Genomic DNA, 26,244 nt, shown 5'->3' on the forward strand with positions numbered 1-26,244 from the left:
ATTGTTGATGATCTGGGAGCAGTTTTCACACCTCTTCAGGGCTAATCACCGACTGGACAACTGCTAGAGAGGTTATACAGTTTAACCCCCAGGAGCTTCAGGCAGGAAAATGGCAACTTTCTAAAAGTTACCTTCCAAGACGCTTCGGCATTTGTGCGCTATATAGGTGTTTATCCTATCCTATCCTATCCATAATATGTATTAAAAATCTGACCACTTTTAAGTTGGGCTTCTACTCAATATTAAAATAGTGGTTTAATCATATTTGTAGTGTGTCCCAATTCATAGCTAGCAAAACTAAGATTTAATTCTGCTTCCCATTGTTTTTTAAGGGCCCGTCAAAACCCTCATAGAGTGCACGTAGCTTTTCGGTGCTAATCACTGTAAAGACATATTAACTTTACATTTCTGCAAGTCCTACTTTTAAGTACCATGCACCCTGCCATATGGGCTGCAAGGCTTACATAGGGGTATCTTATTCATATTTAAAATGAAGGTTTTCTCCTGTTAAAAAATGCTTACTTTGACAGGTTGTATTATAGATTTCACATTGCTGTACACTGGGTAGGCCTAAAACCACGTTTACCCTGCCACTGTATTAGATGGCACAATAGGTGCTGCCATCCACAAGTGGTATTTAACTTCCAAGCCCTGACTGCACTTTCTACTGCATATATAAGAGACTTATAGCCAAGTTAAATTTGCCAATTAGGAATATTTCAATTGAACCATGTTTAAAGGGAGAGCACAGGCACCTTTCCTCTGGTCACCACATATGATGTACACGGAGTTCTAGAGCCAGCAAAGAAGATAGGGCAAGCATCTGGGGGAACATGATGCAAAAAATTATAATTTCCTAAAAAATGGGACTAAAAGCCTCATATCCAATAGGATTTGGTCTTTTTATGTGCTGAGACTCCGCACTCATAAAGATACTACTCATAAATCACTTTGTGAATGACAAACAATCATAAATATACACAAAAGTATAAGTTTACCTTTGTGAATCAAATTCAAATTCAAATTTGCTTTATTCAATTTTCATTTTGAATTAGAAAACCATAAAAGCATAATACACAAATATAAATGTATACATTTTAAGCACTCTAATTAAATTCATTTGAGGAGTACCAAACACCACAATGTATTAGTGCTTCCTTGTTCAGATTTACCAAGTAAAAACATTTAATCGTATAGTGCTCGATTAGTTAAAACAGTTTATACAAATAAAAAAATACATTAAAATATACAGTTGTTTCCTGAACTTAACTACTGCTTTTAAAAAGAGCGCAATATTTCTGGCATAACATTCATTTTCAAATGATTGCAATGCAAGATAGGCAGGGCGACATTGCCTCAAACCCCAAATTTTTTTAATTGGAAGGATCCACCTTTTTCTGTATTCCCTATAATATTTACAAAATAAGAAAATATGAATTGTCGATTGGGACGCAACACCATTGAAAGGGCAAGCTCCTAAGTTTTTTGACCAATCATTTATTGTAGGAAACGATAGAAAAAATCTAATCTAAAACGTATAAGAACGAATCTATCGTACCCAGTTCTATAATAGGTCAAATAGGGTTGCATTTCAGTGGAGGAATGGATCATCTGATTTAGCTGAACTGTTGGTTTGTGGGCTTCACTGGCATATCTGAGTTCTTCCAGGTGTGACATACATTGTTTTTTAAAATCTTTCCTGGAGATATTAATCATCTTTGCTGGATTGTGGAAAAAATTGGGCTGTCCTAAGTCCCCCATAAAATCTTTAATGTACTTTAGCCATCTAATAGCTAGGACCTGGTCCAGGTTTAGAGAATCTTTTATGACCCTTTGATTAAATGTTGTTTTTGTTGATGTCCAGATTCGGTGCTATAATAAAACTGGCTGGACCCTTATTTTATCCGTATTGTATTGTAGCCCTAGCTCAGTGTGACAGACGAAGGTTGAGGTCGAGCGAGGGACAGCCACTATATAACGAATAAAAGCATTTTCCACTTACTGTATGTCTGCTACGTTACTGTATCCCCAAATCCCAGCCCCGTACAGTACTGCACTGACACACTTGGCTTGGTAGATTTTAATCAATTCCAATGGTGGCCTTTTACCTAAGTTTTGAGCAAAATTTACAAGGGCTGTAGTTGTTTTCATAAATATCAGTTTTTTTGACCTGTTGCCAAGTGCCCTTATTATACACAAGGATACCTAGATATGGATACGTTTTTGTGTGTTCAAGTTTATTATTTCCAATAAAGATAGATCTTTCTTTCTTACTAACTTTCCCACAGCTCATTATATAAGTTTTAGTAGCGTTACTCTTTAGGTCAAGGCTTTCCATGTAATCATTATATTTGTTTAGCGCCCGCTGTAGCTCTAGTGGTGTTTGGGCCATTATCACCGCGTCATCAGCGTAGAGTAGGGTGGGTATGGGTCGGTTTTGTACTTGTGGTAGGTCCTGACACCCCTCAAGCATCACCCGTTCGAGACCGTTGGTGTACAGGGTAAACAGGAAGGATGCCAGATCACAGCCCTGTCTAACCCCCCTCTCTACTGCAAATGGAGCTGTGTATTCCCCGTACCGTACCCTGGCTCTGGCATCAGAATATAATTCTCTTACAACTTGAATTAAGGGAAGTTTAACTCCCATCGCTTCGAGGATCTTCCACAATTTATTGTAACATACAGAATCGAACGCAGTGGAGAGATCCACGAAAGCTAGGTACAATTTCTCTTTTTTTGCCTTAACATATTTTTCATCAAAATTGTTAAGTTGAGGCCCTGTTCTGTTGTTCCTAAACCTTCCCTAAATCCAAATTGTAGATCCGTTAAAATATTATTATCTTCAGCCCATTCCTGGAGGCGGTTTAAAATAATATGACCTAACACCTTTCCCACCGAATCTAATAGGGAGATTGGCCGATAGTATGTTGGGTTTCGTCTATCACCTTTCTTGAAAATTGGGACCATTAAAGACTCAGACCAAGTTCCTATGAGTCCTACCTTGCAAGCTGCTGCAAGGACTTGCTTTATTATGTGGCCCCATAGCTCCATATTTTGTTTAAATATGTCTACACGTACCCCATCTAGTCCCGGTGCCTTTCCGCCCTTACTAGCTTTCAAAGCAAGTTGAACTTCGTCAAGAGTAAAATCTATATTAATTGGGAAGGGCTCATTTGTGGGGCTAGAAAATATGGGACAGACAGTTCGATTGCTAGCCTCCTTTTTCTTGGCATACATTTTGGAGAAGTGGTCTACCCATTGTCATTCATCAATTGCGATTTCTAATCTTGGGGTTGTCTCAGGTCTCAGGAAAGGAGAGTGTACCACACGCCAAAATGTAATACTGTCCCCCTCTATACTTGCCTTGTGTAAATCAGCCCAAGCGTACATTTTTATTTCCCTCTTTCTTGTTTTTAAAGCTAGATTATATGCATTTCTGCATCGCGCTATTTCTACTCTATCTCGTTCCTTTTTATGCAGGGCATGCTTTAAGGTAGTATATGCTCTCGTACAATTATTATCAAACCAACTAGCTTTCTTTTCTTTCCCATTTTTCACTTCCCTTTTCAGTGTGTTCCTTATAGTGTCTGTTATACAGATATAGGACCCTAATATGTCTTCATGTGGTGTAGTCTCGTCTAGACATTTCAAGATATCTTCCATACTGTTTTCCACCACTACTTTCATAATTACAGATGGTTCTACCTGGGCCCATTTTAATGAGTATCCATTTATTTTATTTATTACTAGACCCTGTAGTTGTTGAATCCTTTCGGAGTGTGCTCTCCTTATTTTTGATGCAACTGATATCTCCAAGCTTTGGGGGAAGTGATCACTTAAAACATTGTTATGGGTTTTAAAACTTAGAACCCTAGAAGCAGATCCGTTCGGGGTTATTATGAAGTCTATGATTGTATTCGACCCTCTTCCATGGAACGTCTGCGTGAATGGGGTAGGTGGCGAGGTCAGCACGTTTGCAAAACCCATATCTAGAAAAAATAAAATCTCGTTTACGGCGTCACCCTGTAAGCTATGGGAAAAATGAGGGAGGTTACATTCTCTTTCATCTGCTAGGCCACATAATACATTGTCACTGTGTAGACATAAAGCAGTGTTAAAGTCACCCCCCCAACTTTGTGAATCAAGCCCTATGTTTTTATCTTACCTTTTGACACTAGGATCTCTCCTCATGTTTGTTGCTCTTCCTTCGAAGGAAGGCGGTTGAAATGAATGTTATCCGAATACCTTCAGCATTGTGCTTGAATTTTTGAGATCATGCTGCGATGTGTTGATCTGCACACTGCATTAGTTGCACCTTAACCAGTTCGCAGTTTTGATCACTGAATGTCCGTGCTCTTTTTTTGTAACCAAGTTCTCTAAACAGGAGTTTTCTTTAAGTCTTTATCAAAGGTCTAAGAACAGACATGCGCTCATAACTCCTAACTCAGAACTTAAACTATAACCCAAAAACGTATGCCAGAAAACAAAGAGTTATTGCAAGAATGCTAACAAGGTTTCTCAAACCAAACACACAATTGCCAGAAGATTGTCTCTGAATATTTGTACACATTATGTCATCAAATAGTATCTCTGATTTTTTGTTCACCAACTTGTCCTCTTCAAATTCTCTGAAACAGTTCCAACCCGATTTGGCCAGTGCAGCTCCCTCCCAGGATCACAGTTATAGGCCCAGCTATGTGCAACTTAACTGAGCCGGAGTTCGAGTCATGATCTGGCAAGTGGTCCCTTGGACCTCTCAGCAGCGATGCGTCTTTCTGACTCATCCCCTCGAATTCTCACTGTGCAGCATTGAGACACTGAGGGGCGTGGTATTATAATGTGTGGTCCCAAAATGGCCAGTGCAAATTCCAGACCTCCCAAGAGCTGAACTCCCATGAGATTCTGGATCTAGAAGCATAGAATGTGCAGGAAAGTTAGGAGTCCATTGCTCTGGTGTTATGTAAACTACTCCAGGTCTGAGAACTGCGGAAGCTGTCATGGTAAACTCAGGCTAAGGAAAATGTAATAAATTAACTAACTGTGGTCTAAAGAGCATGCACTGCCAAAGGTTGTTCCAGGACTACCAAAGAGTGGAAAGGAGATGTGAGCTGACCAAGAACAATAGTGCTCTGGGTAAATGGCTAATGCAATGATTCATGCCTTGCCCCTTAGTGGTCCACTGCCCTAAGTACTCTTTTTGGGCAGCTTCATGACAGTACCCCCATCCCCGTGTTAGCCCTGACCCAGGGTGAAGACCAGGTTTGAGAGGGTGATGGATATGGATTTGACATATTAGGCGAGGGACATGAATGTTATTAATGGGTTCCCAGTAACTCTCTAAATGAACGAAACCTTTACAGTCCTAAACCAGAGGGTTCCTTTGGATCCTCGGGGGGTCTAGGATGGCCCAGACTTCATATTCCTCTTTGCCATGTAGAAGCATGAGATGAGGAAGTTGTGGCAAATGAGTTTTGGGTTTCAGGGGTTTTAAAAAGCAAACATGGAAGGTTGGATGAATTCTCATGCTTGGAGGCACCTGCAGGTGAGCTCTATTTTCTCCCAAAACTTGCTGTATAAGAAAAGGACCAATGAAACATGGTTGTAGGTTTTTCTTTCTGGCTAATTAAAGAAGCTTGTCACATAGGCAAACTTGATTCCCCCCTCATACTTGGGAGGCCTTGTTTATTTCTATCTGCATAGAGCTTGTATGAGTTTTTGGCTGTAGTGAGATTCGTGGGGGCTTTCAGGCCTCCCTTACATTGTTGTTGCTCTGCTAGAGAGAGTATTCAGATGACCTTATTTGCAATGGGGGTTCACAACGAGTGTGGAAACAATACAATGCAAAAATGGTGAATAATGGGTGGGGTGCTTATTGTGTTGTCAAGACAGAACTCTGCCAACTCAAGGTTCTCGATCAAACATTCCTGGTCTTTGAGGAAACTATGTAGGACATTTTCCAACTCCTGCTTAAAACATTCAGTTTGGCCATCAGATTCAGGGTGATAAGTTGTTGAAAAGATGATTCATTTCAGAAGCAAAACACAAATTGTGTCCAGTGAGCCAAAATAGTTTGTGACGGTAACCCAGAGAGTCATACAACATGTTGCATGAACAAATTTGCTAACTCTGGAGCTCATAGTACCTCGCGTGTGGGAATATGATGACTCATTTTAGTCAGAATGTCTGGAACCACCAATTTGGTGTTATAGTTTTGGTTGTTAAATAAATCTACTTTCAGATCCATATAAATGGTATGCCAAAATTCAAGTGAACTCAGGAGAGGCTGAAATAGATTGGTTAGGTTTTGATTATCTGCCTTGGTCTGAGCATGTACCTACAAGTGGTTATGAAATTTTGGTAATCTTTTGACATAGAATGTCACCAGTAACTCATATGTCTTTGAAATTCATTTGTCCCTGCTACAGGCTAGTCATGACACCATATCAATGTCTGTAACTCCTGAGTAGGTAAAAATAGTTTCCCCTGAGGAAATAATAAGACTTCTTTTACTTGATTCTGTCTTGGAAAGCCAGGAATGAATACTGCTAAAGAGCATTTGAGAGAGGCAAAATTATTTTCCTCTACGACTGACCTAACTGATGGCTGGAGAACTTACTGATTGCCTTTTGTCAGTCTAAACCATGTCTCCTTCCTGGGCGAAAAGTTGTTACAAAGTTATAGCCGGTGAAGAATAATGACCACTTAACCTGTCTTGGGTCAAGGCTTTCAACATTATAATAAATTGGAGATTTTGGAGGTCCGTATAAACTACAATGGAGTGCTGAGCTCCCATTAAAAAGTTCCTCCATTCAACAAAAGTGACTGTAATGCCCAGGAGCTTTGGAGCTATGGAGTAGTTATGCTCAACCTAAATGATTTTTCTTGAGTAAATGACCACCGGATGAATCTTCACTGTTTGAGGATGTCTTTGAGAGAGCACTGCCCCTAGTGCCACATCGAAAGCATCTGCTTCGATGAAAAAGGGCTGGGTGATATCACGCGCAAAAGGATGGGTGCTGAGGTAAAAGCCTTTTTTAAGGCAGCAAAGGCTTGATTAGCAGAGGTAGCACAAGCAAATTCCTTACCTTTTCACAGTAGGGAAGCTATTGAAAGTACAATTTGCAAAAGGTTTGGGATAAAGTACCTATAAATGTTTGCAAACCCAATGCATTTTTGTACTTGTTTGAGTGAATTAGGTGTAGACCACAGGAACACAGTTTCAGCTTTTGAATTGTCCATAATCAGACTTGAGGGGGAAATGATGAATCTCAAAAATTGTTTGGTAGACACATGGAACATACATTTTTCTGGTTTAACATAGAGGTGGTGCTCTTGGAGGGCCTTCAAGATCTTCCTAAAGTGGATTATATGCTATTCTTCTGAGTTAGAATAGATCAAAATATCTTCAATGTAAATAACAGCAAATATGTCTATGAATTCTCTTAGGAGACAATTCACAAACTGCTGCATGACTGCTAGAGTGTTGCATACACAATAGGGCATTACTTGGTATTCAGATACACAAAATATAGTACAAAAAGCAGTTTTCTTATGATTTTTGCATCAGATCCACCTCAATATCAAGACCCAAAAGTCAGATGGACTACAATACTACCAACTGAGACACTGGGCATTCCTCCCAGGGGGGCACGCGTTCCCTCAAGACCTTCAAGACTATGATTCGGTCCTCCAGCAGAACAAAAGGCTTGATCTCTTTTACCTACAAAGTACTCCAACGCTAACCTCCACCCAAGACACTCACCTACCAAACCCAATGACATGCAGATACTACTGAGGGTATCACACAAAAGCAGTGGCACCAGCTTTGGCAAGATATCCCCAAATTGTATAGGAGCACACCCCAAAGTGAGACTGCATATAAACTGATGACACAGTGGTACTATACCCCAGCGGGTGGTGCCGTATTCCATTAAGTTTCTAAAAAATTTTAAACCCACAGTGGGGAGATGGATGTGTAGGTTGTATGATGTTACAACCCATTTTGTTGCAACGCATGCCTTTACCACACATGCGTTCCAACGCTAATGCCTTTACGAAGCATAACCTTTACCACGAAAATACCTTTACAACGATTTTCGTTGTAAAACCATGCATGGTAATGACGTATTCATGGTAAAGGTTATCTCAGATCTCCGCCCCAATTACTTTAACTGCTCCCTTGTGCCCTCCCCCCCTCCAGCTCTCATATTATTTTTTTTATAATACCACTCCCCTGTACCCCTGTGCGACCCCCGCCCCATTCCTTCTAAGAAATACCCCTGCCCGGAACCCTAAAAATCTTGCCCTGCACGATTCCCCCACCCACAAACCCTTCTATCAAATACCCCTTCTCTGCCCTGAACCCTAAAAATGTACCCCTGCGTGACACAACCCCCTCATCCCTTAAATTATTATTTTTTAAACTAAAATCCCCCTTACCTCTCCACGACCTCTCCTCTCCAAGCTCTTCTGAGGTGCGTTGTACGTCGTAAAGAGGAAGCGGAAGTGTCTTTCCGTTTCCTCTAACGACGACGATTGCCTCCACATCTTCCTTCAATCAATGTTTTGTGTCTGTGAATGCGACGTAAACGGGTGCGTTTTTTTAATGCAAATTCTTTTTAATGTTCATTTAGAAGTCATTGAAAGTCCGCATTTTTTGGCCATTAGCTTTTTTTTTTTTTTATTGTTTGGAAATCAAAAAATTATATAGTGAAAGTGCTTAATGTCCTCGAACCAGCGCTAGTTTTCAAACCCTGAAATTATGTGCTTTTAGTTTGTGCAGTTTTCCAATGTATATATACAGCTGCGAAGGCAGTCGTGTGAAGTGAAGAAGGCATCCTCTGCTTTTTTCTCCTTCAGCTTCCCTTTGTTCTCACTCTCAAGCCCCCTAACGTCACTTGGGTGGTGCATTAACAGCCCTCACCCAGCTCTTTGGTTTGATTTTTAAATGAGTGCGAGCTACACCTGTAACACACATGCCTGTACTACGTATCTCGTAGTAAAGGTATGTGTGGTAAAGGCTATGCGTGTTAACCACGCATGCGTTGTAATGCATGCATATTTAAGGGTATACATGGAAACGGGCGTGCTGCAGTGGCTGTTTCCCGATGTGTTGCGGCTTCGCCCGGCCGCGAGTACGGCCCGCCGCAAAACAAGTAGATCCCTGGCGTTCGAAAAACCTTGGCGTCAGTACAGAGAGAGCTGAGTGCTCTATTGTGAGGAGCGGTAATATTGCAACAGACTTGGTTTTTACTTTTATCACCCCACTGTGGGTTTAAATTTTTTAATGAACTTTATGGAAGACAGCACCACCCACTGGGATATTAAATGTTAGTATTTTGAACTGCTAATACCATAATGCACTGGAGGCATGGTTGTATGAAGTGATAAAGACATGCCCACAAGGGCAGCACTTAAGAATATAGCAGGTGTTTAAAGATGCTGGTAGCGGTCTTTCCAGTAGTTGAGGGCTCGTGAACAAGAGCGAAAGCTTGAAACGCGTTGAGCCAAGTACGCGAATGAAAGCTGACAACTGATACTGCGGCAGCCATCATGCATAGAAGTCTGCACTCCGAGAGGCCGTCATCTCAGGGGTAACCTTTTTTGTTGGATGTGTAGCGGCATTGCCTGGCCACAAGGACGGCCTGCCACAAAACAGGCGGATCCCTGGCATTCGAAAGACTTTGGCGTCAGTACAGAGGGAGCCGAGTGCTCTATTGTGAGGAGCGGCAATATTCCAACAGACTTGGTTTTTACTTTCAGCGCCCCACTGTGGGTTTAATTTTTTTATGAACTTATTGGAAGACAGCACTACTCACAGGGGTATTAAATGTTAGTATTTTGAACTGCTAATACCATAATGCACTGGAGGCATGGTTGGATGAAGTAATAAAGACACGCCCACAAGGGCGGGACTTAAGAATATAGCAGGTGTTTCAAGATGCTCGTAGCAGTCTTTTCAGTAGTTGATGGCTCGTGAACAAGAGCGAAAGCTTGAAACGAGTTGAGCCGAGTACGCGGATGAATGCTGACAACTGATACTGCAGCAGCCCTCATGCATAGAAGTCTGCACTCCGAGAGGCCGTCCTCTCAGCGGTAACCTTTTTTGTTGGATGTGTAGTGGCTTTGCAAGGACCGCCCGCTGCAAAAGAAGTGGATCCCTGGAATTCGAAAGACTTTGGCGTCACTACAGAGGGAGCGGAGTGCTCTATTGTGAGGAGTGGTAATATTGCAACAGACTTGGTTTTTACTTTCATCACCCCACTGTGGATTTAAATTTTTTTATGAACTTAATGTAAGACGGCACCACCCACTGGGGTATTAAATGTTAGTATTTTGAACTGCTAATACCATAATGCACTGAAGGCATGGTTGTATGAAGTAATAAAGACACGCCCCCAAAAGGAACGGGACTTAAGAATATAGTAGGTGTTTCAAAATGCTGGTAGCGGTCTTTCCAGTAGTTGATGGCTCGTGAACAAGAGCGTTGAGCCGAGTACGCGGATGAAAGCTGACAACTGATACTGCGGCAACCCTCATCGATAGAAGTCTGCACTCCGAGAGGTCCTCCTCTCAGGGGTAACCTTTTTTGTTGGATGTCACATAAACTACTCAATGAATTTACAGAAAAACAAGTAAAGGCATACCTCTAGAGTTATTCAGTTCAGCAGTATTTCCTGTAGCAGAGAGAAAAGATTCTTATAGGATTAAAAAGGAAAATGCTAATTTTTTGATGCCCTCCCTTTAGTTTTCCCTCCCATTGTGGCATGAAACTTGACATGCTTAAGCACAGTCATGATGTCTCGCGCCTAGCGTTGCAGTGCGTAGCACTGCTCATGCAGTGCGAGACCTCTTGTAAGGGGGTTCTGTAAGCTGCTCACACGCTCGTGCATCTGAGCAGGCTTTAGCGTGTTATTTTTTTTTTAAAGAGGCACACGATTGGGCAAAGGTGGGTGCATATCCCGCCTTTGCAACACCCATTCCAGTCAGTGGCCAGCACGCGCAGCAGCGCGCATTTGCCTTGCTGCCGCGATCCCTCCCCCGCTCCTCTGTGGTGCTTGTTCTTAAAAACTACAGCCCAAGATAGCAGCATTGTGACTTCCAAAACAATGGAATGGGTTACAAAACTTTACTTTAAGAAGTATTAGCTTTTCTGCGACCCTGAAGAGAACTAAGGTTATTTTCAGTTTTTAAAATATTCAAATGTTTAAGTTTTGAAAGTGCAGGTTAAAACTATTTTATCATCGCGGTATTTATGAGTACTGAATGCACTACTTAGATGCACGTTTCCCAGACCCATCCATCGCTTTACGACTTTCTTCTTGTAAATATTTTAGCGTTTCTAAACGTCCTGCAGTGATTGAAGATGGAGGCTGGCTAATAATGTCTTCCGTGCTCTTCGTTGTCTTGGTTACAGATGCTGCACTTGCATATTTCCGCCCCGCCTCTTGCCGGGAATACATTAGATCGGATTCTGAAGAGAAAATCGATGCCTGTTAGTCCGGGTGACCTTTACGTGCCATTAGAGGAGAATGCAGCTCGTCAATTGCCGGGCTTCACTTTTTTTTTCATGTTGCTAGCAATATATGAGATAATTTCTTCTTGTGTGTGTGCAGCTATCTTTTTAATCTATAAACGCAAAGAAAATTGCCGTTATTATGAGTGTTTTGTTATGACCGCATTTTGCTTTTGAATATAAACGTCTCCTTTTTGTTGTATTTTTAGTAGGCTCGTTTTGAAGCTCCTATTGATGTCACTTTTAGGAGACCGTGCTCTTGTGAAGAGTGTCTCACACAGTGCCCTCGTGACTATTGTGAGTCAGATCAGCCCATCCTGGAAAACTTTCACTCTTTGGGAGGGGCGGGGTTTGGAGCTTACAGCTCTTCACTGCCTACAGAGCAGTGGAGGGGCCATTGAAAGGGCGTGGCTTGGAGATGGGTCGGGGGTTACAGCCAGTCATGGCCTAAGAAACTGCACCTACCCTGTTAACAAATTCAAAACACGCACTTGCAATGCAATAGGTCTCGCATTTATGAGAGTTTGAGCTATTAGCATTGTAAATTACAATGCCTTTTATTTATGTTTTGGTTTTTAAAACAAATAAAAGGCATTGTCATTTACAATGTCAGTAGCATAAACTCGCATAAATGCGAGACCAATTGCATTGCAAATGCTTGTTTTTGCTATGTGATTGAAAAATGTCATCAAGATTCGTAAAATTGTCCCAAAGTTATAACAAACTTAAAAATGTCCTTCTCAATGGAATATCACATAAACTGCAATTGAGTAACATGCCCCAATAGCCATTAAGCTGTTTTGCTGAAATCAAAAACCACAAGGATAGAAGCTCAGTTGTTTGTAAATGTCACCAGAACCCAGAGAGGACCATATTGCTCATGTTGCCTTTCAAACTCGTCACCCCATACCTATAGATCTGAATGTTGCTGTGGGAACAACATGAAACCCTCCAAACTCCTTGCCCCCGACAGTGCTGTTTAATTTCAAGACTGCACTTTGCACTGACAGCATAGAGGTCTGTAGGAGGATAGGGATATGAAACAATACACACAAAAGCTTGTCTCATTGGATGTATCTTGGATTTTCTGCAATCTCTCATGAGTGGCATTTTAATACTAAACAGGAAACAAGACTTCTGTTACTCTCTACTGTTGAATAAACTTTAAATACACACAGTTTTTTTCATTTACATGGATTTTGCTTGAACGGTGACATCTACTGTAACATTCTATGGGAAATTAGACAGAAACAAGATTTAGTCTAATAATTGACCCACTGAGGCAAACATCCAATATTTCTGTGGCACAGTATTTTTATTTTATTTGAGCCAAAATAACTGGTTTGAGTCTGATCCAATTCTCGTAGCAGTTGTTAGTGCTCCAAAGCTTTAAATACTGATCTGAAACAAAGGTTCAGACAGGATTGCATATGACACTGTGGGGGTCCAACACATAGTTACAGAACAATTTTGGTGTGCCAAAATCCCTGTACCTAATTGCAAGAGATAGTACAGGGCCCATCAGGAGTTCTGTAATCCACACAAGTAGTAACTAACTCTCCCTGGCTATCACTAACCTAAGGCCTCTGAAGACCGTGCTGAGAGAGGTTGAATAATTTCAATGATGCAATGAATATCCTTGAGGTGATTCCGCAAAAGAAATGTCAAGAAGCACCCCAAACATGGACAATGTTCCATACATTTGTCTTGAAGGTAATCTGGAGGAAGAGCCAGGAACCATGGGGAGTGAAAAGCCAAGCACATCATCACTCGGTAGGTGTGGCTTTTATAGACTGAGAGATCTTCAAATCCATCCGTAGGTCCTTGAATCCCAGGACCCTCAAAGCCTATGGTGGATACTTGAATACCAGGATCTTGGAATACTGAAGTAGATCCTTAAAGCCCAACAAGACTGACTGTGATGGTGATTCGGGTTGTGGGGGGTTAACAACTGAGAAGCACATATGTGACCACCATAATACTTGGGGGGCATGACTCCTGTTGCAGTGTGGATGACATCCTAAGTCACCATTTCCAGAGCAAGAAGTGTAAGGCATGACCAATAATGCAAAGGACCAGAGGAGTATGTGGGTGGGGGGGGGGGGGGGTGATCTCCTCTTACAAGCCATGCCATAGCCAATTTAGTACTTTTTTATATAGAATGTTTGTTTTGGGGTAGTAAGCTTGAAAAACCTGTTCACTTCAAAGTCCAACCAACAACAAGCATGTATTTGAATTAGAATTTGTACGATTTGTCTACCTTTCCTGAATATATTATTGATAAAACAATGGATAATGATGAAGACCTGTGTATTTATCCATTTCTGTGGCTGGACACTTTACTGCTTAGTGATGGATATATGGATATACTGTATTTGCTACAATCAATCAAGTGGAGGGAGAGAGAAGGGGCTGCGATCCATTCACCTTCCTTGCAGTAATAGTAAATATCAATGGGGAATGGATCACTTGACCTGAGTAACCAGGGTTTGCATTGTGGTAATTTAAAAACCCTCATTATAGTATATAGGTCAAAAGGCGGTATATCTTGGTTCTCCGCCAAGTTAAAAACGTGACAGCATCATCATAGGGCGTCTTTTTCATATGCTTACCTCCATCCAGAGGGATACCACTGGTTATTTCAGTAGTGATCAAAGAAAGGTGAGTGCTCAGTGCTCAAGTGAGGTGAGTAAAAGTCTTGTATGTCCTAGACAGAGTTTTTTGATAAGTCCGGAATCGAGATGGATAAAAACAACGTGGTGCGGGAAAAGACGGTTTATTAGTCTAACGCTCTATTGGTGTCCAAAAAAGGTCGACATGTTTCAGCCCTTAGCAAACACCCTGATGGGTTGGTAGGGGCTTTCTTCTGGACCTCAGTAAAAAGTGATGGGAGCTGTTTCTATTTTGACAGCAACCTAAGCGAACAAATTGTAATTCACTTTTATTGAAGAAGGTCAATAGTACCTGTTCATTCAAGGAAAAAGAAGTAATGAAAACAAAGAAAATGAATAATTACAATTGGTATTCATGATCTAGATTTAAAAAATATTAATGCATGCTGTATGACGAATGCACAATTGTATTGTTGGTACATTCGGAGGTAAGTGGTGTAAGGAGGTAAGTGGTGTAAGTAACTAGAAAATGGCAATTCTTTATCCTTATCATAGAGTAGATGAGATCTAATCCCTTGTGTATGTCCATGTGTGTATCATGGGCTGTGGATATGTGTCTGTAAAGCACATGACGATGTAGCACGAGTTTTTAGTCCAATGTGCAAAGGTGGAGGCGGTTAATATGGAGAGTCAGCAGAAACGATGCGCAATGAAATTACAAGTGAGGCGGGTTGCTCTTACTGTCTCCTATATCTAGAAGATGTAGTTAACATAGCTATGGTCTCCCCTAAGATACATAGGATAAAACAAGTTCCTTTATTTATTCATAGATAAGCGCGCTGAGTGGTTCTGATGCGGCAACAGACCCCATGGTTGTTTGTTCGCTATTGTCCATAAGTAAATGCGCTGTGGGATAGCTTAAATGGCAGAATATCTCTTTAGCAGGGAGGTCGTTAAACGCGTATTCAATGTGCAGCTCATGTGATTGATGAATGTTATGGAACAGAGCTCTCTGCATAAGGGTGCATGTTATTAGACTTATTTAGTGATATCTCGTTGGTGCAACTATACATAGCTTAATTGCGCGATGCAGCGCGGGGACGTGCTGTTTGTAATGGCAGTTACAAGGCGGCATACCTTCAAGACCGTAGTGACAGGCTTCAACAGGATATCGGCAGGCATATTAGACCTGCTTGGAAAAGAGGGGTTTTAGTTTAGAATAATTAAAAAAGGGTACGATACGTGTCTGTTGTCTCGTGGTCCGTTGTCCTCCTACTGGGCTACCTGCTTGCTTCTGCGGGAGCGACTAGTGCTCGCTCTACCTACGGCGCCCTGGATCAAACGTGATGGTTGCTGCTCCAGCCTTTCCACTGTGGCAGTGTGTGGCCATAGAAAGAAGACTTCGCTGTAAGTCTACTGCTCGTTGTAGATCGAAAAAAGACTTGTTAGGCGAATTTCAAAGTAGAATTAAAATGAAGTTAAAGATAAAAGTAAAGGGTTATGAAAGGCCTGGATGTTCTTGAGAAATTATAAAATTAAAAATTCTTGGCAAAGGAGGAATTGCAGGATCCATTAATATTGTAAATTTCTTTGATAATGGCCATGTGGGGAATGTTGGTCAGTTGGCCTCCTCATACTATCTTCTTGGTTAAGGAGTAGTCGGGAGGACGTATAAACATTGTTACGTAGTGTGACATCTTACGTATTTACTTTTTAAGAAGGTTCAGTGTTCTGTGTAGGTTTTTTTGAAAAAAAGGGGGAAGACGTTAATCCTTATGGCCCACACTGAGCCAAGGGATGTTATCATTCAGGCCACAGCTGTTAGTTTTGAGGCGGTGCACCCATCTTTGCTCCTTTTCAAAAAGTGTTTGTTCTGCATTGTGGTTTTTAATCTGTAAGGTTTCCAGGATCAACCATTTCAGTTCATCAACAGTATGTCGTAACTCGATGTACTGGTTGCTCATCTTGGAGGTGGCTTTCTTACATTTAACGTTGCTCCGATGTTGCAAAATCCGTTGTTTTACTTTGCGACATGTCATTCCAGGGTATCGTAAGGAGCACTGGCACATGATCATGTAGATCACGTGGGTTGAATTGCAGTTAGTGTGATGTTTTATTGTCCATTTTAATTCGGGTAAGAGTTGGATGGTTTTGGTTGGTGTTGTCAAAGGACACACCGAGCATGAGCCACATGGATAATGTCCAGTGATGGGTGGCAGGTTCCATAGTCTAGTCATCATCTCATTCTTAGTTATTGCTGGGGGCCTTGTGTGGACTAGTATGCCGCCTTGTAACTGCCATTACAAACTGCACGTTCCCGCGTTGCATATCGCAATTAAGCTATGTATAGTTGCACCAACGAGATATCACTAAATAAGTCTAATAACATGCACCCTTATGCAGGTAGCTCTGTTCCATAACATTCATCAATCAGGTGAGCCACACTGAATACGCTTTTAGCGACGTCACTGCTGAAGAGTTATTCTGCCATTTAAGCTATACCGCAGCGCATTTACATACGGACGATAGCGAACAAACAACCATGTCTGTTGCCGCATCAGAACCGTACAGCGCGCTTATCTATGACTAAATAAAGCAACTCGCTTTATCCTATGTATCTTAGTGGAGACCATAGCTATGTTAACTACACCGTCTAGATATAGGAAACAGTAAGAGCAGCCCGCCTCACTTGTAATTTCATTACGCATCGTTTCTGCTGACTCTACATATTAACCGCCTCCACCCTTGCACATTGGACTAAAAACTCTTGCTACATCGTTATGTGCTTTACAGACACATATCCACAGCCCATGATAGACACATGGACATACACAAGGGATTAGATCTCACCTACTCTATGATAAGGATAAAGAATTGCCATTTTCTAGTTACTTACACCACTTACCTCCGAATGGACCAAGAATACAATTGTGCATTCGTCATACAGCATACATTATTATTTTTTAAATCTAGATCATGAATACCAATTGTAATTATTAATTCTCTTTGTTTTCATTACTTCTTTTTCCTTGAATGAACAGGTACTATTGACCTTCCTCAATAAAAGTGAACTACAATTTGTTCGCTTAGGTTGCTGTGAAAATATAAACAACTCCCATCACTTTTTACTGAGGTACTGAAGAAAGCCCCCACCGACCCATCAGGGCGTTTGCTAAGGGCTGAAACATGTCGACATTTTTTGGACACCAATAGTGCGTTAGACTAATAAACCGTCTTTTCACGCACCACATTGTTTTTATCCAGCTCGATTCCGGACTTATTAAAAAACTCTGTCTAGGACATACGAGACTTTTACTCACCTCACTTGAGCACTGAGCACTCACCTTTCTTTGATCACTACTGCAATAACCAGTGGTATGCCTCCGGATATGGTAAGCATATGAAAAAGAAGCCCTATGATGATGCTGTCACGTTTTTAAATTGGCGGAGAACCAAGATATACCGCCTTTTGACCTATATTCATGAATGAGGGTTTTTAATTAATACAATGCAAACCCTGGTTACTCAGGTCAAGTGATCCATTCCCCATTGATATTTACTATACTGCATTTGCCACATAATTTGCAGCGTAATTTGCAGATTTGACTGAAAATGTTCGGGCATATTAACAAGGAATTGGCATAGGGCAACATCACAAATCATTTTGATCCGCTGCCCTATGTCAATACGAACGTACAGAATGCCCCAGCACCGGCACCCTTGCACTGTGATGCAAGGGTGTCTGTGTGTTGGTGGAGCAATTGTTTTTGAGCTACGTCCTGCACAAAAACAATCACAAGAGGTTTTTTTTTCCTTTCTATGTGTGCTGCAGCACACATGGAAACAGGAAAGAATTATGAGAAATGTAAACATTTCTCCACGTTATGCCTGCTCTAGGGAGGCACAAGGTTTTGGTGCTGGGGCAGTGTCACATTCTATGGGTGTTGAGTGGGAACACCCACAGAAACACCTATGGAACACCTCTTTCAAGAAAAGTAAGGCAAGGCAGCAACTTACACTGCCTCGCCTTACTCCATATCTAACAGGCCATGAAAAGCCACGCAGGGTGGCTTTACATGGCCTTGTTGATATGACTAACCTCTGTGTGCCACCGAAACATCACAAAAAGAGACATTCCGACGGTTCTCATGGCTTGTAAATATGCCCCGCTGTTTCTAGCAAATGGATGCAACGAATACTGTTGGAATTTGTTTTTTTTGCTGCATAATTCAGATACTTTGCTGCACAATTTGGGCCTCGATAATACCAGGGGTTCTGGAACTATGGGTGCATCCAAGAGTTCAAAAGCAGAATGATCAATAAAGTTGTCTATCAATTATTTTTCTATCTTGCGGCATTAGCTTTGTATGTAAAAACAGGTCAAATGCCAGGCACTGTCTTTTAACATGTTGCTTCTTATTTTTAATATTTAACATGGACACTGGTGATTACTGTTCCTTTCTATTACTACAATGTGAGCTAATTTAGCAGTGGGTACAGAGAGTGTGGAGGAGGAGGCTGCAGTAATGCAAATGTTTTCTGCACACAACAAATGTGAAATACTTGTAAATGAACTTTTAATATATATCGAAATTGATCAGAGAAGTGAAGAGAAAAGATGGCATTTTGTTTTCTTCGAAATTCTGAAGGATACAAAGATTTTAATATGATCAAAGCAAACAAAGGCATTTGTGTCTTGTATGATAAATATGAACAGAAAACAAATTTCCACATGTATTGTGTGTGCACCACATTAGTTTAGCAGAAAGGATGCATGCTGTATTGCAATTATAATGGCCGTTTCAAGAGGACGATTATCCAAATTTCTCCTTGTTTCAGTTCTAATGGCCTGATTAGGAGCTTAGCTGAAACGCATCATTGTTTTATTTCGGCTATCTTCCGCCCGCTGCCTTGGTGGTCTGATGGGAACACTGCTACAAGATAGCATCTGGACAACCGCTACCACCGAGACTCCTGCTTCCGCATTGATGGCAGGAGAGCCAGAGGCAGAACTTGGAGGTAGCCCTGCCAAGGTTCCGGCCATCCAGATTAGGATCAGCCCTTCTTTCGAGCTTTTCCTGATGGGGATACCACCATGTGAAGTCAGCGGAAAGACACATAAAGGGGTGAAAACTTTTTTTGGGGTCTTACTTTAGAATCTGTGTCAGACACCATTGTCTAAGTCCCTCCTGTCCTGCTGCCACCAGAACACGACGCTCTGCAACCGTGTTGTCTCCGGATGCAAAGGTAGGTTTCACTGTCACTTCTCCTATATAGTGCATTGTAACAGTGTGTTGTAATTAACATGCAACAAAACATACAGTACACATGACCTACCAATATATTACGACACATACACAACGTATATATGTGCTTCAGAGATACACATGTTGTACTTACCTATCTCTCCAGCAGTGAAACATCACTCCGGTGGGACACTGCTGCCAAGAAACTGCCATATTACTGGGGACATCGAAATACGGTGGGGGTGAAACGGCAGAGGCGACGGTCGTCTTGAGACCACATGACGAGGCGGTACGGCGGTGAGACCGCCAAATCCATAATCAGGCTCTAAGTCTCATCTTCAGCATCAAGCTGCAGTAATAGCATGGCAAAAGTGAGAATTACCGCAGAAGCACTGATCAGAATTGTAGTTACCATTGAACTAATGAATAGCGTGTATGGTGGTACAGAGTAGGGGAAACAGCGTCTACTACGCATGCTTTACATCGCATGCCATTACATCGCAAGTCGTTACAATGACTTGCTGTAGGGGACAGAAAATGTTGGATTTACAATCCAACACCTTCCCTTCTGTTGCACAAACTGGAGTAGGAATAGTAATTTATACTATTCCTAAGTCCAGCGTGCCCCCACAGGAAGTTGTTGTAATGACTTGCGATATAATGGTTCGTGATGTAACAACGAGGTCATTGTAAAAACAGCATTGTAATGGCATGCGATATAAAACATGCGTAGTAAAGACATATTTTCCAGAGTAGATGTCCTTAAATGTGTATTCTACGCTGCGATTCTCAGAAACTCTCTCTTTGCATAGTTGCACATTGTAACTCCTTAAATATTTCACATTCAACCACGAAAACAAGGTTCCAAACGCTCTTTCATTCCATTAGGGAAAACATCTTGAAGCACTTAAACTGGTTTACTTAGTCGATGCAAGGGTGTTTTCATTTCGTTTGGTCTGCACTAAAATCAAGAGCTACGCTGTTTGCAGAATCAAAACAATCTGCTTTGCTTTGGAGGTACCTGGATCCTGCAGAAGTAAGTTAACTGTCTTTTTCTTGAACTTTAGAATGACGCTGGTAACATTTTATTTAAAAAGACTTCAGGAAACATGAAGTCAGCTACCTTTATCAAGGGTAGGGTATTGGTTAATTTGTTGATTTAGCTTTGTGTTTTGTTGTTAGCAATGTTCAGCTTTGTTGTGTGGAGAAAAACAACTCCCTGTAGCAATCCATCTATGAAATTCGTATTTATGAGCAATTGTTTTATTGATCATGTGTGAGACAGTAGAATTACAAGCTCGATGGCAAATACAGTTTTAATTAATTTCGGCAGAGGACAAGACATGAGACACGAACGTCTTTTACATTTTACAGGCATACCCACCTGGGGCCTTATTTACAACGCTCAGGGGGGTTGGCCTCTTAGTCATATCTTTGAATCGATGCAAAGTCACCCTGTGTGGCTGTGCATGACTCCATAGATATGGAGTGAATGCCTTACTTTTCGTCAAGGAGGGGTTCCATGGGCGTTGATATGGTGGTTCCCACTGACAGATATGGGTTTTGACACATTCCCAGATTTACAAGGATCTGTAAACTTGGGAATGCATCAAAACTGTGTGCCTCCCTAAGGGAAGTGTAACGAGGAGAAATAATTTTATTTCTCCTCGTTTTTTTCCTCTTTCTATGTGTGCTGCATTTTGAAGCACACATAGAAAGAGGAACACACCTCCATTGATTTTTTGTGTGCAGAAAGGTGTCCCTTCCTGCATAAAAACAATTGTACCAACAATGCACACACCCTTGCAGCCCCTGCGTTGGTGCTAGGCACCAATTTGTGCACTGGCATAGGCAGAAAGGACAAGAATGCACCATATATCATTAATACGGTGCATTCCTGCCCTTTCCTTTTTACACAGGGCTGTGCCGCAAGACGCCTTGTGCTAGTCTAAGGCAGGCGTGTGGCACAGTTTGGGGCTGGGTCACGACAGCACAGAGCCACATGCCTGTTTTTTTTAGCATGTGAAGGGCCTAAAGCTAATACATATAATTTAAAACGTATGGCTTTGTCATTGCCTGTTTTGTTGTTACTTGTAAAACTTTATTGATGGTGAGCTGCTCGGACCTGGACAATATATAACAAGCTTTGGCAAGAAGGTGGTGGTGGTTGGTGGTGTTGTACCATTGTAACACACTATGGGGCATATTATTAAGGTCCGGCATTAAAATTATCGCTGCTTTATCGGCAGAAAACTGCCGCTAAAGCGGCGATAATGCGCTTGATAATTAGGCCTGGGCTAAATTTCCGTTCCGCTCGCGGAAATTGCGATAATTTGACATTTTTGCGTTCCGCGGAGAGCGCGAAAATTTCAAAATTTCCGCATTCCGCAGCTTAGCGATAATTTGTTTCTTGCTCGCGCTGTAAAATAATACCTTCTCGCGCGCGCGCGATCGCCTTACCTGAATCCCCGCGTTCGCCGACAAGTTTTCCTGATCCGGTCGCGTTCTCCACGAGATGTTGGATTGTTGGTAGCCATTTGCGTTGTCTCGCGACAGTTTGCGCCCGCAGTAATGTCATTGGTCGCGCGATCACGTCTTTATTCTCGCGATCATGCACCGCGAGAAGAGTGAAAACAAGATGGCCGCGCCCACGAGCAACCGCATGGGTAAGTTGGCGAGCCGCGACCATGCAGAAAATACCGCGAACGGGCGGGAAAAAAACTTCCGCATCTTCGCGGAGATTTTTTACATTTTCGCGATAATTTGCGAAAGTCACTTTCGCAAATTCCGCCCACCACTATTGATAATATGCCCTTGAGAATTCCAATAGAAGCCCAGGTTCACACCAGAACATGGGCTTCTATTGGAATTCTCCAGGGCAGATTATCAAGCCCATTATCGCCGCTTTAGTGGCAGTTTTCTGCCGATAAAGCGGCGATAATTTTTACGCCGGACCTTGATAATATGCCCCTAAATGTCTGCCTAAATAAGCATCTCTAGAGGTATTGTAAGAATTATATCAAATCTAAAAAATATCATAACAATGGAGGTACTACTAGTAAATCTGCACTCACCTTGACAATAGTTAGTAGTTGATGTTATGGTTACAATAGATCAACAAGTCGACATTTCAACTGCAATTCTGTGACATTCAGTTGTGTAGGAGTGGGGCTGTCTGTGTTGCAGTGGTCATGCACAGAGACCATCAGGCAGACAGAGCATAGATTGGGTGCCCATTCATCTTCATTATTAACGAGGACAGTGATCCTTGTGAAAGTTAATGCAAGTTAAATAAATATAGAATACAATCAAATCTATATTTCAACTATCCAGCCGGATAGGGAATTAATCCAATTTATTCCAAATTAGCAAAGCACAGTTTTAACAAAGTGGGGCACAGTCCTGTACCGACAAACGTAAAGGTGAGGTAATGAGTAACATTAGGACACAGGAAACAAAAACATTTAAGGCAAACCAAAACAAAAACTCTTGTCATAATTATAAAGCATGAAACAAGCATGGTAGTAAACACAAACGATGTTACATCGCATGCGGTACAACGCGATTTCAATGCGGTCGCTACAATGACTGCGTTGTTACAACGCATACCATTACATACCATACCATTACATCGAAAGTCGTTTCTACGACTTGCTGTAGGGGCGCGCTGGATTTAGGAATAGTATAATTTACTATTCCAACTCCAGCCTGCGCAACAGTAGGGAAGGTGTTGGAATAGTAAATTATACTATTCTTTAGTTTAGAGCACCCCCAATAGCTAGTCGTAGAAACGACTTGCGCTGTAATGGTTAGCGTTGTAACAACGCAGTCGTTGTAACAACCGCATTGTAATCGTATGAGTTGTACCCCATGCTATGTAAACGCTGCTTCCCCCAGCAGCCAGAGCAGCTTACTCAGGTGCACGGCGCCGGCAGCAGCTCAGCATCATGTGACTCTGGACAATAGCTCACTTAATCTCCTTGACGGCTCCGAGCGCATGGATACCCATAGGGGTGATAAGCTTGCGCTTTACAAATGTGAAATTATTACTATTATCAACTCCACAAAAGAAAGTCCGGGTACTGTCTAAACTACACATGCCAACAAGCCAGCTTTACTCATTCAGGAGAGGTACATTGTGGGCAGCTGTGCTTCAAACTTTCCTCCTAGAATTGTCGTCCCATGTAAGCTCCCTCACTCACAACAGGTACAACCAAACAGCAGAAGTTAATGTTCTCCCATGAAAAATAATAGACACCACTGACCTGAAGGTTAAAACCAATATGGTGTTTGAATATACTGTCATTTTATAGAAAACTCGCTAATTGATTTCAGCAAATACTTCTTCAGCCGACAGACTCTCAAAGAGACGTCACATGTATGCATTCGAACCAGCCTTTCCATCATGGAAAATATGTGTTATTTAGCCTTGATTAGAGGTAACTTTGGTTTACCGTGTTCCACTAGCCACTTGAGTTTTAGAAATGATGAATGCTGAGAGGGCAGTTCCCATATGGAACGCATATGGAATAGTATCTTTTACGCAGATTCATTATGTGGATGGGTCTAGTATCATGTTTGATGGGAAGTGAATGCAGGCCACATGTGGAAGGACAAAATAATGCAGAAAATGAACAAAAGAAAGTGAGGGAAACAGACCAAAGAAAAAGGAAATGGAAGACCGGAGCAAGAAATATTAGAAACTACAAAGATAAAGAGAGGGGCGTGCAAGAAGGAGAATGGCAAAGAGTCTTCTGATATGATTACTGGGTGTGTGAGGTGAAGGAGACTAACTGGGTATGCTTATTTTAAGTTTTGAATTTTCCTGCATGCGCCTGACTGGTGTGAATTGCATCCGCGAGCCTACATTCCCATTGTACAGCAAGGGGTGTTATTTTTTCTTCTTTGTCTTAAACTTTTAAAAGAAATATCTAAATATTTCTGTATGATTCAAGGAAGACCATTTATGTGGCCAGACGGAAAAAGGGAAACTTGACTCTATATCCAATAGGCATTGTTAGTTAATAAAGAAGTACAAGAAATGATTAAGTGATAGCCGCATTGTACATTGCCCACTTATGGGTCCTCATTGACAACACTTCAAGGGATCCCGTTCTGTAAAGGCTCTTGGCTGAGCTTATGGTTCTCTTTTGTGGTGAGCACAGACGCTTATGTATGTCAATGTCATGTTTCCTTCCTACACCCTCTGTTTGAATGGAAGCAGTGCACCAAAAACATTAATAGTGGAGCACGTCTCTCCCTCCGCCCTCCCTGCCTCCATCTTTGTCCATTGAGAGTCGTCAAAGCTGTATGGTGGCCTTAGACAGCAACGCCTACCTCCTTGTAAATCACAAATAAATAAAGTATTTCTGGTTGCAGTTAAGCACACGGTTTAACCAGGGCCGTCGCTTCGGCGGGACAGGGGGGTGGTGCTACACGCCCCTAAAAAACACATTTTATAGTAAATAGTTTGGTACAGGTGCATTAAGTTGGGTAGTGTGAGGTGTTTGTCGGATTTCACTTGGGATATTTACATATACATAGACTAAAACACACACACATCCACACACACACACGTCTCACTTTTAAAAGTCTAAAAAATTGTTTATTTTTACAAAATATTGAGTTTTAAGTATCCCTAACAATTCACTCTCCTCTGCCTTTCTACTGCTCCTTAAGCCCCCTCATGCACTGCTTCTCATATAATGTATTTTAAACAGCATTATATCGGGAAATCTGATGCTCAACCCTCCCCCTAATCTCAATGTCCAAGCTGCCCGTGGGTAGAACTCAAGCTGAACACATCCTATGAAGCTTCTCAGGTGTCCACCTCTGGTATCTAAAACATTGCAAATAGTTTTCTTTCCCTAGGTACCAAATACAATTCAATTTCTATCAGTGAAATAAGTATTGCACAATACATAATGAATGCCTATATTGGCGGAGTCTGGTTGCTTAGTAGACTGATGTGCCCTCTGTAGGGGTTTGTGTTTGACCTCATGGTCACAGGTTCATGTCCCAGCTGGTCCACTTAGCCTTTTATCCTTCTGAGCTCGATAAAATGAGTACCATTGAGTTGGGTAACAATAAACATCCATTATTCAATACCATTGAGTTGAGCAACAATAAACACCTGCTATTCAGTGCCAAGGTACCCTTGGATGAATGTGCGTTTTTCAAATACAGATTATGTTAATTTCATAGCCATACAGGCGGTAGCAGCCAAATCAAAGAGATCATCCAGCCACAGAGTACTGATGTGCAGGCTCATTGTGGATTTTCACATATCCTCTTCCTTTACAAAGGAATTATCCATTGCAGCAGTGGAGGTAACACTGATGCCCAGTCAGCATGTGTTAGTACACACACCCTTCCTTTTTCATTAAAAAGGCACATAGAATGTACCATTCTACATAACATCTTTCTCAAATACCATGCAAGTGCAGCATAAAAATACTGCTCTTAAGGGGCGTACAAAGGCACACACTCAAAAAACATGGAAAACACACAGAGAATCCCATAAGACTCCACAGGATTCATGCAACTCTACCTACCACATACAAAATAATTTTTAAAAAAATCAATAAAAATGTCCACCCTGCACAGTGAATGCTCACACTGTCCACTTCATGGATTGAAAAGGGCTCAACTAATTTAAACCACAAAGAGGAAAACGCACTAGAGATCCCAGCTGCAGCTCAAATGACTTAGTGTGAGTAGCCAGCAATGCCTGGAAGCACTGACACTTTACCACCCAGAGAGTCGGAGTCCAAATATAGTGACCGATAACTACCTACATTCATGCAAAGTATTTCCCCAGACTAGGATTGTTGTGGCCACAGATACAGCAATCCACAGACCGATGGTCCTT

At 41.6% G+C, this 26,244-nt stretch overlaps 1 protein-coding gene across 3 annotated transcripts in view; it reads left to right on the top strand.

Annotated features, from left to right (window-relative positions):
* Positions 1-18,997: 18,997 nt before the first annotated feature.
* LOC146817849 (amine sulfotransferase-like) overlaps positions 18,998-26,244 on the top strand; it is a 148,785-nt gene continuing 141,538 nt past the window's right edge. For 2 of the 3 annotated variants that reach the window (XM_085611316.1, XM_085611318.1), the window contains exon 1: positions 20,275-20,409. The gene's annotated coding sequence lies outside the window, so the exon portion shown is untranslated. Of the gene's footprint in view, positions 19,375-20,274; positions 20,410-26,244 lie in introns of those variants that run through there. The other variant, XM_085611317.1, reaches the window with a different exon arrangement.

Source organism: Triturus cristatus, chromosome 6 (genome assembly GCF_964204655.1).
Source record: "Triturus cristatus chromosome 6, aTriCri1.1, whole genome shotgun sequence".
NCBI classification, from domain to species: Eukaryota; Metazoa; Chordata; class Amphibia; order Caudata; family Salamandridae; genus Triturus; species Triturus cristatus.